This window comes from Danio rerio, chromosome 7 (assembly GCF_049306965.1).
Source record: "Danio rerio strain Tuebingen ecotype United States chromosome 7, GRCz12tu, whole genome shotgun sequence".
Lineage (NCBI taxonomy): Eukaryota > Metazoa > Chordata > Actinopteri > Cypriniformes > Danionidae > Danio > Danio rerio.
The window spans coordinates 31029081-31042667 of NC_133182.1; the positions used below are offsets into that span (position 1 = coordinate 31029081).

At 39.8% G+C, this 13587-nt stretch overlaps 2 protein-coding genes across 26 annotated transcripts in view; both read left to right on the plus strand.

Moving 5' to 3' along the window:
- apba2b (amyloid beta (A4) precursor protein-binding, family A, member 2b) overlaps nucleotides 1-1364 on the plus strand; it is a 246027-nt gene extending 244663 nt beyond the window's left edge. For both annotated transcript variants that reach the window (XR_012383328.1, XR_012383327.1), the window contains exon 9: nucleotides 538-1364. The gene's annotated coding sequence lies outside the window, so the exon portion shown is untranslated. The remainder of the gene's footprint in view (nucleotides 1-537) is intronic.
- Nucleotides 1-13587, plus strand: part of tjp1a (tight junction protein 1a) — a 196473-nt gene that overhangs the window by 49816 nt on the left and 133070 nt on the right. The window lies entirely within an intron of this gene.

The window sequence follows — 13587 nt, forward strand, 5'->3', positions numbered from 1 at the left end:
ATAAAAAGAGGTGTAGGAGGAGATTTCAACAAAGGAACACCAAATAAAAACAGACGAAGAGTCACACAGATATTGACTGTTCCCTTAAGCATGGGCTAAAGCAATTATGTAGAAAAATATGCTGTCACTTTTAAGGTCGTAGGTCATTCTGTGCTGTGGATTTTCTGCTTCACTTATTCTTGGCCAAATTTACGATCCTCAGGTTTGATTAATTGCTTAGTCGATACTCAGGTCATTTGAGTTATTAGAGTCTATCAGGATTCATTTGAGGCTGATTTACACTGAGTGAAGTATATGTATTTTGTAAGAAAGCAGCTCCTTGGTTTTCATTTTTGTGTTTGAGATGGGGCATCACAGTGGCACAGTTGCTAGCAGATCACCTCACATCAAAAAGGTCACTGATTGGAGTCCCGACTGGGTCAGTTGGTATTCTGTGTGGAGTGTGTCTGAGTTAATGAATATCAGACTCAAAGAAATAATGTTTGATTATGTTTGAAATCAGGGTAAAAGTAACTTTTACATAAAAGTTCATTCAAGAGTTCACACTTAGCTGATGATTTACAAAGCTTATTTGGCATGCTGTCCCGGGAGAGAGCCCCGAGCTCAAGGGCTCCTCGAGCCCGGGGCTTCCTCCCGTTGGCAGAGCAAGAAGGGAGCCTGAGCTCGGTGGATCTCAGAACTCCCCTGCCGCTGTAGCTAAGGGAACGTAAGGAATTAGACCAGCTTGATTGTTAAGTATGTTGAATGTCTTTGGATGGTGGGAGGAAACCGGAGAGCCCGGGGAAAACCCACGCGGACACGGGAAGGACATACAAACTCCCCACAGAAACACTCACCGGTCCTATCGAACTAGGACCGGCAGTATTCTTGCTGTGTGGTTCACAGTGCTAACCACTGGACCGCCGTGCCGCCCAATTACAGGTAAAGGAGGAGAATAGGGGAGGAGGGGGGTTTCTTCCAAACGAAGATAAAGTGAACTGAAAACTTAGACTATTTATGGTGCCTTAGGGCTCATATGATTGGAAGATTAGTGATTAGCAAATGCGAGACTGGACGTGATAAATCATAAGCACGTGATCCTCTCGAAATTAGTTTATGAATAAACTTCACTTCAAGAGTTCACACTTAGCTGATGATTTACAAAGCTTATTTGGCATGCTGTCCCGGGAGAGAGCCCCGAGCTCAAGGGCTCCTCGAGCCCGGGGCTTCCTCCCGTTGGCAGAGCAAGAAGGGAGCCTGAGCTCGGTGGATCTCAGAACTCCCCAAAATGCAGAAATTAATCGCTCGGGACAGCAGCCGCGTATTCGAAGAAAAAAACCCCCAAAAGGCAGGAAATTTAGAGCTATATCCGGCTGCTGGATATAATAGAAGGAAAGAGGTTAAATGCATGGGCATTAATTAGATAGGATTAATAAGGGTGAAAAGAGGATTCTGATAACTCTTGCTGGAGTTAGAGTTTGAAGGAACCCCTGCGGGGTTCATGGTTTTCGGGGTTAAGAAGAAGGGGAGAATAGGTGGTTTGAAGCAGTGGAAAGAGAACTTTGAGTGAATCTTGTGGGAGTTGGAGCTCTAAGTGACCCCTGCGGGGGCCAGAGTAGAGTGAAGGTATGGAGCAGAGAGTGGAGGAGAGTAGCTCTTACGAAAGATGGAGCTTTGTGAGAGTTTGAGTTTAGAGCGGCCTCTGCGGAGGTTAGAGCTTGAGGGTAGGGTGTAGATAGGAGTGACCTCTGCGGAGGTTAGAGCTTGAGGGTAGGGTGTAGATAGGAGCGACCTCTGCGGAGGTTTGAGCTTGAAGGTAGGGTGTAGATAGGAGTGACCTCTGCGGAGGTTTGAGCTTGAGGATAGGGTGTAGATAGGAGCGACCTCTGCGGAGGTTTGAGCTTGAAGGTAGGGTGTATATAGGAGTGACCTCTGCGGAGGTTTGAGCTTGAGGGTAGGGTGTAGATAGGAGTGACCTCTGCGGAGGTTAGAGCTTGAGGGTAGGGTGTAGATAGGAGCGACCTCTGCGGAGGTTTGAGCTTGAAGGTAGGGTGTAGATAGGAGTGACCTCTGCGGAGGTTTGAGCTTGAGGGTAGGGTGTAGATAGGAGCGACCTCTGCGGAGGTTTGAGCTTGAAGGTAGGGTGTAGATAGGAGTGACCTCTGCGGAGGTTTGAGCTTGAGGGTAGGGTGTAGATAGGAGTGACCTCTGCGGAGGTTTGAGCTTGAGGGTAGAGTGTAGATAGGAGTGACCTCTGCGGAGGTTTGAGCTTGAGGGTAGAGTGTAGCTAGGAGCGACCTCTGCGGAGGTTTGAGCTTGAAGGTAGGGTGTAGATAGGAGTGACCTCTGCGGAGGTTTGAGCTTGAGGGTAGGGTGTAGATAGGAGTGACCTCTGCGGAGGTTTGAGCTTGAGGGTAGGGTGTAGATAGGAGTGACCTCTGCGGAGGTTTGAGCTTGAGGGTAGAGTGTAGCTGGGAGGAGCAATGAGTGGAAGAGAGTAACTCTTGCGAGAGTTGGAGCTTGAAGCAACCTCTGTGGAGGTCAGAGCTTGGGGGTAGAGTGTAGATAGGGGGAGATAGGTAGCAGTGAGTGGAAGAGAGTAACTCTTGTGAGAGTTGGAGCTCTGAGCGACCTTTGTGGAGGTCAGAGCTTGAGGGTAGATTGCGGATAGGAGGAGATAGATATCAGTGAGTGGGAAAGAGGATTTGGATAACTCTTGCGAGAGATTGGGGCTCGGAGCGACCCCTGTGGGGGTCAGAGCTAGAGGGTGAGTCATAAGGAGAAGAGAGGTAGTTGAAGTAGAGTGAAGAAGTTTTAGCTTGAGCGGACCCCTGCGGGGTTTGGAGCTTGGAGAAAGAGTCTAGGCGGAAAAAGAATAGGTAACATCGTGAAGAAGAAAGGACTGTGGCCGCTATGGCCGAATCCTGCGAGAGTTGGAGCTCAAGGGGGCCCCTTCGGGTGTCTGAAGAGTCTAGACAGGAGAAACAAGATCATTAGAGGTAGAGTGTAAAATAGATTAGTTGGGAGTGGAGTGTAGAGAAGAAAGGAACGAGAGGCTGAAAAGTAGGGTTATAAGGATAAAAGATTTGGAAAAGTTGGAAGAAGGGAACAAGCACAAATATAATACATATGTACAAACGCAGTAAATGCGCAAAGAACATGTGGATACAAACGTCTGCATCTGTAAATAGCTATTGGTGATTGCAGAAGATGCTAACTGCAATGGCCCTTGAGGGAGTCCTTGGCAAACATGTAAGGGTGCCATGGGTGGACAATTGGGCTTCTGCGGGGTTTGGTTTGGATGACTCTTGCGAGAGTCGAGGCTCTGTTAGACACCTTTTTGAGTTGGAGCCGTGTGAGGAGGTGCTTGGGGGTTGGTTAAAGCCTGTTGGGCTTTCTTGAGGTGGTATTTACTGAGACGTATATAAGATTTGAAAACTTCAGAAGACCAGCGACCAAGGGTCTGGATCTGATGGTGTGAGAGCCCGTTGTAGTGGCTGCGCCAATCCTGAATGAGTGGCTGGAAAAGGGCTCTGGGAAAAAACCTGATAGGCGAAAGATTTCTTTAAGGTGTTTTTGAAACCAGAATCGAGATACTGGACGGTTAGCGTCATCAGTAAAAAGCGGGGCCAGTGGGTTAGCCTCTTGAGATTTTCTAGGCTAAGAGGGTTTGGAATGGGCGTGTAGGTGAAGGAATATTGAAAATGAGGATAGAGTGTCCTCTCTGGAATTAATCTGTTTTGCTTTGTTTGATAAGGAAAGAGATAGTTTCCCTGTCTTGCAAAGCTAGATCTGAGATGGTGGGGTGGAGTAGAGGGTTAAATTTGGATGTAACTGTTAATTCAGAACATTTAAGAAACCCCCCAAAAAATGCTAGATTGAACATAGCATCTAAGGTGCGGGCTGTATGGGAGGAAATGTAACCTTTACAGAGGGTGTAGATGCATGAGGTAAGGATTTTGAGTGTAATGGGTTGTCTAGCATGGTATGGAATTGTTTGAACGAATTCCATGCTGTGAGGTATGCATTGAGGGTTCTGGGAGCTATTGCTTGTAGGATAAGAGATAGAGAAGTTTGATGAAGATTATGAAGTGGGTGGTTTATGGAAATATCGTTACTGAATAAGGAGGGACCGGCGTTGGGTGAGGGTCTGCTTCCGGGGCTAGTTGCCAGAATATCTGCAAAGAGAAATGAGAGAGAGAGAGTCAGCGATTTGGTTTTTGCAACCAGGTACATGTTCAGCAATCATGATAAATTGTTTTTTAGCAGATATCCAGATAAGGTGTCTTAAAAATGGCATAAGCGATTGGGAGTGGGAGCGCCCTTTGTTAATGCAATGCACTGTAGCTTCGTTATCACAGTGAAAGAGAATGCTAGATGTAGACCATTCGTCCCCCCACAGGATGGCTGCTGCGATGATAGGGTAGAATTTGAAGAGGGCTGAAAAACATTGGTCTTTGGAATGGAATTACAATTGGGTTGGCCATGTTGAGACAAACCAGTGTCCTTTATATTAGCCACTGTAACTTATTGGAGGGGCAGCGTCTGTGTATGTGTTGATGTCAATAGGGGATGCAATCAAGTCGCTGTAGAAAAAGGAACAGCCGTTCCATTGCTTAAGGAAAGAGATCCATAAGCAAAGTTCATCGCGACTGGGTTTGGAGAGAAAAATTGTTTCTTCTAAACCATGAACTGTGGTGGATAATTGATGGAGGTGGGAAATGAAAGGAATAATGCGCATAGCGAAATTTAGATGGCCGAGAATTGGTAGGAGTTCTCGTTGTGTGCACATCTGTTTTTCAAGGAAAATTTGGGATAGAGAAATTATTCGATTGATTTTCTCTTTAGGAAGGGATGCTTGGAATTTATGCGAGTCTAGATTAATACCCAGAAATTCATTGAAGTCAGATCAGATTTCGCTGATCTTCCGAGATCAGCGAAAACCTGCTGGGTGATCGCTAGGTGTTTGGCTGGAGGAGATGACGGGGGGGAAATAAGAAAATCGTCTAGAAGGTGAATGAGGTATGGTATTTCGTAAATATTAGACAGAATCCAGCATAAAGCTTCTGACATTATGTCAAATATTTTTTGGGCTGCTTTTGCATCCGAAAAATAGAATTGATTTCGCCAATAAATGCCAAAAGGTGCCAGAAGTCTGGGTGGATTGGCATGATTTTAAAGGTAGGGGAAATGTCTTCTTTGGCTAGCCAGGTGTTACGACTGGCTATCTTTATGAGAGAGATCTCTTGATCAATGTCGTGGTAGTTAAGTAAATATTCGTCCAATGGGATAGTGCTGTTAATGCTAGGAAAGGAGCAATTGTGTTGGGACGAAAGGTCGACTACAAGGCGTTTTTGCCAGAACATTTTTGAGTAGCGACACCAATGGGGCTAATGCGCGAGATATTAAAAGGAGGAGCCTTGGAGTTCCAATCATGAAGTTGTTGTCGATTTCTTTTTAATAAGATAATCAACGGTTTCAGGTTCGGAGGTTGCAGACTGCAGGTTAGGACAGATTGGATAAAGTAAAAAATGGAATGTATCCTTTGTGAAGAGGATGTGGAGTGTAATAGGTTGGATGAGGGTCAGCTTCTGGAGCCAGCAGTCATGATCTCTAAAATAGAAAAAACAAAGAGAATCAGAAATTAAATCTTTGCAAAATAATACAAGTATGGCAGACATGAAAATTGTTTTAGTTTATATCCATGCGAGGCATCTTAATAAGGGCATGGGCGGCTGTAAATGGAAGCGCTTTTGATAATGCATGGTCCGATGACTTCATTGATACGATGTGCAAGGATGGTAGGGGTGGGTGTTCGTCTCCTAACGGGATGACAGATGAATGGAGAGCTGAGGACATGGGATATGGCTAGTCTGGTGGTCCTGGAAAACTGGTACCCCTTGAAGACTGAGCATGTGAAGTGATAGTGAAGTTTAAATTTGTATTTATAACAGTCAAGTGGGAAGTTTGTTTCTTTGCCGTTTTCACATCCGACTGACTTGCTATATAATCTTATATGACGCTTGTAAATCAACACATGAGTCGCTGGTGTATTACAATTGGACTTCTGTGCTTGATGGCATAATGTTTTTCAATAGCTTGTTAATATTTACTGGTTGGGTAATAATCTTTTCAGAAGTTAAATGTCAAATGGAATTTTATTTTATTTATTTATTTTTTTTTTTTTTAACTAAATTTACAAGCGTGTCTGGCCTATTCATTCATAAGGTCTTTGCAACAGAGTCAAGAGAGAGGGCGGGACCATCTCCAGTCTTTTAGCTCATTGGATGGAGACGCTTATCTTTACAGCTATTGGCTTAAGGAGTTTCAGTCAGGCCATGCAAAAGGTGCAAAAAGCCTGGCGGCCATTTTGTTGATCAAATTCAACATTGTTTGTGGCTGGAGCTGCTGCTCTGCTGAACACATTCCAGCAAACAATCTGTTAAACGATGGATAGCATGTGTACTGCTAGGAGAAGGTGAGGGTTCCGTTTTATTGCAATAGCTTTGGAGTTTGGCTTATATCTTGCTGGGAAATAAGGTTGAAGACACAGCAGATGCGTTGTGGAGGCTCTTTGAAGTGGAAGGTTTTGGTGTTGTTGTTTAAGCTGTTGATGAAATTGTTGGAGTTGTAGTTGTTTGAAATGGTAGCAATAGTAGTTGTTGTTGTTGTTGCTGTAGCTTGTATATTGTAGCTTGTAGATTGAAGCTTTTAGATTGTATATTGTAGATTGTAGCTTGAAGCTTTTGTAGCTTGTAGCACTTGTAGCTTTTGTAGTTGATGAGCAGAGCAGAGCGTTCTTCCAAATGAAGATCCTGAAGATTGTAGCTTGTTGCTGCTTTAGTTGTCTATGCTGGTTTAGAGTTGGTTCTTCAACGGAGCTAGCTACGGTGAAGCTGCTTCTTCCAAACGAAGATAAAGTGAACTGAAAACTTAGACTATTTATGGTGCCTTAGGGCTCATATGATTGGAAGATTAGTGATTAGCAAATGCGAGACTGGACGTGATAAATCATAAGCACGTGATCCTCTCGAAATTAGTTTATGAATAAACTTCACATAGTGAGTTATTGGTTAGTTCGCTGCTCAACTCCCAAACTAAATCTAAAATACAACCCAAATTTGGGTCCATTTATGGAAAAATGAAACTGTTGGCATTGCAGAACCACATATATGCCTTAAATATGTTACACTTTTCTATAAAATCTGTAATGTGCTATGAAATGATTACATAATTAACGTTTAGAAAATATATACATTCAGAACTTTCACTTTTTTTCTCACAGAACATACTTTTACTTTCATTATTATAAATCAACGATTTTGATTATATTATTTTTTATGCATTTTTGATGATCACTCTGCGCATTACTGTACATTTCATTTTATAAAAAAGACATTTTGAAGTATATTATTAACCAGTATTAGGGCTTGTTGAATGTGGATGAGTAATACATTGAATGTCACTTATCAAATTCAATTCAATTCAATTCAATTCAATTCAGCTTTATTTGTATAGCGCTTTTACAATGTAGATTGTGTCAAAGCAGCTTCACATAAATGGTCATAGTAACTGGAACAGTGTGGTTCAGTAACTGGAACAGTGTAGTTCAGTTTTTTTTTTTCAAATAAATCAAATAACTTTTTATTGTCACACCATCAGCAGCACGTGTATTATGATTAGTAAAAGCTTAGGTGCTGGGTCTAGACAGTGCAAAATGCAAGGCACGGCAAGTTTATTTATATAGCGCATTTCATGCACAATGGCAATTCAAAGTGCTTTACAAACAGGAATAAAAGACAAGTATAAGAAACAAATAATAAAAATGATTAAAAACAGATTAAAGTGTGTTTAAAACGTTTATAAAAGAATGAAAAAGAAAAGAAAGACACAATAGTGTGATCTGTCGGACGTAGCACATTCAGTAAAGGCACAGCTAAACAAATGTGTTTTAAGTTTTTATTTGATTGTGCCTAATGTTAGAGCACATCTGATCATTTTTGGAAGCTGATTCCAGCACCGAGGGGTGTAGTAGCTGAAAGCCGATTTGCTCTGCTTTGACTGAACTCTTGGAATTAAAAGTTTATTTGATGCTAAAGATCTGAGTGATCTATTGGGTTTGTATTCAGTGACCATATCTGTAATGTATTGAGCTCCTAGGCCATTTAGTGATTTATAGACAAGTTATAATATCTTAAAATCTATTCTGAATGTAACTGAGAGCCAGTGTAAAGACCTGAGGACAGGTGTGATGTGCTCTGATTTTCTGGTTCTGGTCAGAATCCTGGCAGCAGAGTTCTGGATGAGCTGCAACTGTCTGACTGTCTTTTTACAGACAGCGTGCAAAATACAACAACATACTCCAAAAAACAAAACGATACAAAACAAATACTGTAAAACCCAACAGTCAACTTTATCAAATGAAAAGTGTAGTTAACTCAAAATTGACTGAAAGTTAATTCTACTCATTTGAAAATAGTTTTAAACTCAGTGTTAAAGGTAATGTGTTTATTAAGTACCTCATTACTTCAACTTAAATGGATTACGTTTACAGTACTCGTATAATTAGTTTTTAACTTAAATCTCTCAATCGGTTTTCTCAAACGGTTTGAGTTAACTTAACTTATTAGGCTTTACATTACTCAGTTGGTTTGAGTTCTCTTCATTTGTTGGGGTTTACTGTGCTCAAATTGCTTAATTTTCTCAAATGGATTAAGTTCACAGTACTCATTAGGATAGGAACAGTACTCATAAGGGTAATAACTTAAATGGTTTGTTGCAATCGGTTTCCTCAAATGGTTTGAGTTACCTTAACTTTTTGGGTTTTACAGTGAAACAATGTACAATTGGCAGTGATGACATAATTACATGAAAGACAATACATCCGTTAAGAAAAACACACATTACACACATGTAGGCACAGATAGGCAAGTACACAGTCAAATAATAACAAAATTATTGTAGGCATTTTTGTTTTAAGTAAGGATTGGTTAAAGTGTAACATTTGAATAACATTCCTTAAAGATGTGTGAAGTAAGAAAGTGTGGGACTGCATGATGAGTCTATGAAGACAAGGTTTTTATGTTTTTTTTTTTTTAGGATTTATCTTTTTAATTGGACCCTTTTCATATATTTATGACCTAAAAGTAATTGAAGATAACATTGATGCATTTATATGACAAAAATATGCTTGTGACAGTAAAAGCTTGGTATCACTATAGCCAAATCCAAGCTATTTCAGGTCATTCCAGCCTGGCATGTTTATCATTTATCTTAAATTATTTTGATATTGTTTTCAGCAATAGCTCATATAATTGTAAAAATAGCAAACAAAACAGTAAACATAATCGATTTTTCTTTTTTGCCAAATGTCATTAGAATATTAAGTAAAGATCATGTTCCAATAAGAGATTTAGCTCATTTCCTAACATAAATATACATTATTATTATTATTATTATTATTATAATTATAATTATTATTATTATTATTATTATTATTATCATCATGATCATCATTATCATTATCATTATTATTATTATTATTATTATTATTATTATGCTTATTTATTCAGCTTTCAGATAATGTATGAATTTGTTTTAAAACATCATCCATTATTTGTGGTCCAGGGTAGCAAATGTTAAATGACAACATTATATTTTAAAGGGAACCTAATAAAATGATCTGTCTTCAAACTACAAGATGTTGTTAAAGGTTGTAACGTATATTCAGCTTGACCCTATTTCTCATAGTGACCTGCAGAGGGCAGAGTTTTACCACTTTTTTTATTTCTACACTGACACTCTCCACACAGCACACGCTCCTGGCATTTACAGATGAGTGTAAACACATTGAGCTCACTGTGTTTGTGAGTCCAGCTCAGTGTTGTGTTTGAGTGCAGTGCTGTGTTTTGATCTGTGTGGGGTTTGCCTTGAGAGCAACACTCAATAAAGAGGAGTCTGGTAATTTGATTAGGGCTACAAGGCTGTGTGCCGCAGGGGGCTTTCAATCAGTGTAGAAGTGTGCTTGCTATTTGATGGAGGGACATGTAGGGGACAAGACTCTACTTGGCTGCCGCTGACATTAATGTATTTCAGGTGGACCTCAAAACTGTGTTGACTCTTGAACCATGATTTACACAAGCTGAGTTTGGCCTGGCTTGCCACATGATTTAATTAACTTCAGTTGACTGTATAATATATCTCTCACTCTCTTGCTCTCAATATTCCAAACGTGTGTGTGTGTGTGTGTGTGTGTGTGTGTGTGTGTGTGTGTGTGTGTATATATATATATATATATATATATATATATATATATATATATATATATATATATATATATTAATGTGAAACCATAGTAGAACTAGTTTCCCCTATAAACATTTCTTTGGACAATTCTTTATTGTTCTTTGTTTCTTGGTGTGAACATCACTTTATTAATTTAAAAAGTCTTTTAAAGTCTCTATTAAATTAAAATAACATTTTAGATGTTAGTCTTAAGGATATCTCTGAGCCAGTGTGCTCTAAAACAGTAACATGCATTTAGAAGACATGAACATCTAAAGCTTACAGTTTGTCACTTACAGTTGAAGTCATAATTATTAGCCCTCTGTTTATTTTTCCTCAAATTCCGTTTAACGGAGAGAGGATTTTTTTCAGCATATTTCTAAACATAATAGTATTAATAACTTATTTTTAATTACTGATTTATTTTATCTTTGCCATGAAGACAGTAATTTATATTTTACTCTTGTGTTCTCATGTAACGTCATTGGCAACTGCCAAAATTCAGTTCCAAAACTCAAGACTGCAAGAACGGAGGATGCGTAAAAGTTTCCCCAAGTGTTCTTCATATCAAGGATGCATCGATGCAGACTTGAGCACCAAACTCACTCTAGAAGTCATTGTGACTGAATAAAGGAGGTGGGAAGTGCAGCATTTAAATAGATTTGTTATTAAGTTCAGAGATATAAAATATTTATCTCAGGAGTTTCCGCAAATGAGACACTGAAAGTAAACATTGACACGAGTATCTTAATCAAGGCATAAACACATTAAGGATGTTTGTGTGCTGGAATTCATATTAAAATGTGTTATATTTGTAGTGTTATATTATGTGTATATATTATTATCTAATGTGTTATATAAGTGCAAGGTATATTTGTAAGGTTTTTGTGCATATTATATATAGAAAAGGGAAAAACAATAAATCATTGAATGAATGCTGTAATGTTTAAATAATTTTTCATTAATAATGCGTGAAGGTCACATGACCATCAGGAAGAATCAGCATATCTTTTCTCAGAGCACGCGTTCTGTGTTCGCATGGCCTCTCGAGTTCGTTCTTCTGAGGTGACCAGGTAGGACCATTCTCCACGAGAACGCAAGTTCGTTGTCTGCGTTCTTGGAATTGAGAAACAGCCTCAGTTCCTGGAGGGTCACAGCTCTGCACATAGTTCCAACTCTAAATAAGCACACCTGATCAAACTAATTGAATGCTTTAGGCTTGTTTGATACCTACAGGTAGGTGTGTTGAAGCCGGGCTGGAGCTAAACTCTGGAGGGCTGCGGCTCTCCAGGAACTGAGTTTGAAACCCCTGTGTCTGACATCTGACTTCAAAGAGTTGAGCTTAACCCCTCTTTCTGCCAGGGCTGTGAAAAAGGCTATTGGTTGTTTTTTTATTGTGTAGAAGCTACCTTATTGGTCGATTTAATCTATTTACATACAACCCCCCCCCCCCCCCCCCCCGTTATAAATATACAGGTGGACACTAGTGCTTTTGCTAGAACCTATCACCTGTCACACAATTGGCTCATTGCAGCAGTCCCAACCACCCCAGCCAATCACCAGCCACCATGCACCACTCACATGAACCGTCAACTGAACACTAACAGCCCGCACCTGCTATCCCAATCACCCACTCACTATGTAGTCTCACTTCTTCCACTCACTCACCGTCTGGAATCAACGTCAGATGGTCTTCCTCATCGTCTCTCCTTTTCTCTCCTGTGCTCTTCCGTGGATGTCCCCCTTTCTCCTGTGGATGTAAAGCAACTTGCTCAAGGGAAGTGTTTATATGTTTGAGCTGGTGTTACCGAAGAACTGAACTTACCTCTTTGAACTCTGTGTGAGATGCTCTCACAGTATCACCACTGCTTCATCCTCTGCGGTTGCTGCTCCTCCTTAACAACTTAACCACCTTTGTCTTCCTTGTGTGACCGTGACATCACCATGCATCTTGCCTATGATTGTTTCTAGGTTATATGTATTGTTTATAGTACTTGTTCAGAAATAAATGAAACTAAAAAGCTATGCATCTAATAGACTTTTTATATAATCAGTTTTATGAGGTTAAGTGATCAAACACATGCTTTTCTTTTTGTTTCTCTATGTGAATTACAGAGCCCAATAGATCTAGATAGAGTCAAAACAATGAGTTGTCTATTTTTCCACAGCAAAACAACACTGAAAAAATGTGTGAAGTTTGCGAGTCATTTTAGGTCACACATACTCAAAAAAAAAAAAAAAAAAAGTCCTGAAAAAACTGTACTGAGAACAAATCCCTCTAGCCCTCCTGTTTTTTCTTTGTATTTTCTTTGTATTGCATATTTTAAAATTGTGATGTGTTTTCTGTGTGATAGCATGGATCCCTTTTGTTGTAGACTGAGGTTTGGAAATTTGCATATGAAATACATGCACAGACACATACTGTAGATTACAAGCTAAAGTAAAAGGAGAACATATCTAATGCCATTTCATGTGGATTTATAAAACCTCTTTGATGGAACTTTTCAAATGAAGTAACCTTGAGCTTTATGTTCAGCAGTTTTCCATCGTTCTTTAAAACACTGACATGGAGGCCCAGTAATTATTATATACGGCAAACATGGCCCATATGTCACCAGACTGCATGGTGACGTGTGTCTGCAGTTCGTGTGCATGTTGATTTTTTTTTTCCATGAGTCAAGCTTTCAGTGAAATTACTTCAGTGAGCAACATGATTTCTTCAATTAATGAAACAGCATTCTTGGCATGCTTCTCCAGCCAGATGTAAATAAGGAAACCCCACTGTTTATGCGGTTATATTCCCAAGTCAGCATTATAAAGCATGAAATGAATGAGAAAGTTTTAGTTTTATTAGATTTGTGTAACTCTTCCAGCCTTTACACACTTTTGTTTTTTATTCAAACCTGCAATATGGTGGAAATAGTTACAAAAAAAAAGAAATATTACATGCTACATAATTTATCTCACTCAAACAGGTAAAGCCACTGGAGTGTTTGCTTCCACGTTTTGAGGGATTAAGTGTACACTACACTGATGCCTCCTGCCTGTTTTCATTCACAAAGCTTATGTAGAGAGAAAGCGAGACAGTCTCAGGTACAAGCCTCCAGTGAATGTAGAGCAGACTTTTTCTTGCTGGATTTCAGACTGAAACACTAATCCCAACCTGCATCATAACCAACATGGGAGACATGTACTATTCAATAAATATCAGAAACAAATGTCAGGAACAGTACAGGAGTTTAGTATGGTATTTTACACAAATGAAAACAAAAACTATTCAGAATAGCATTGATTTTTTTTTCTTTTTAAAATTCTACTGACCTC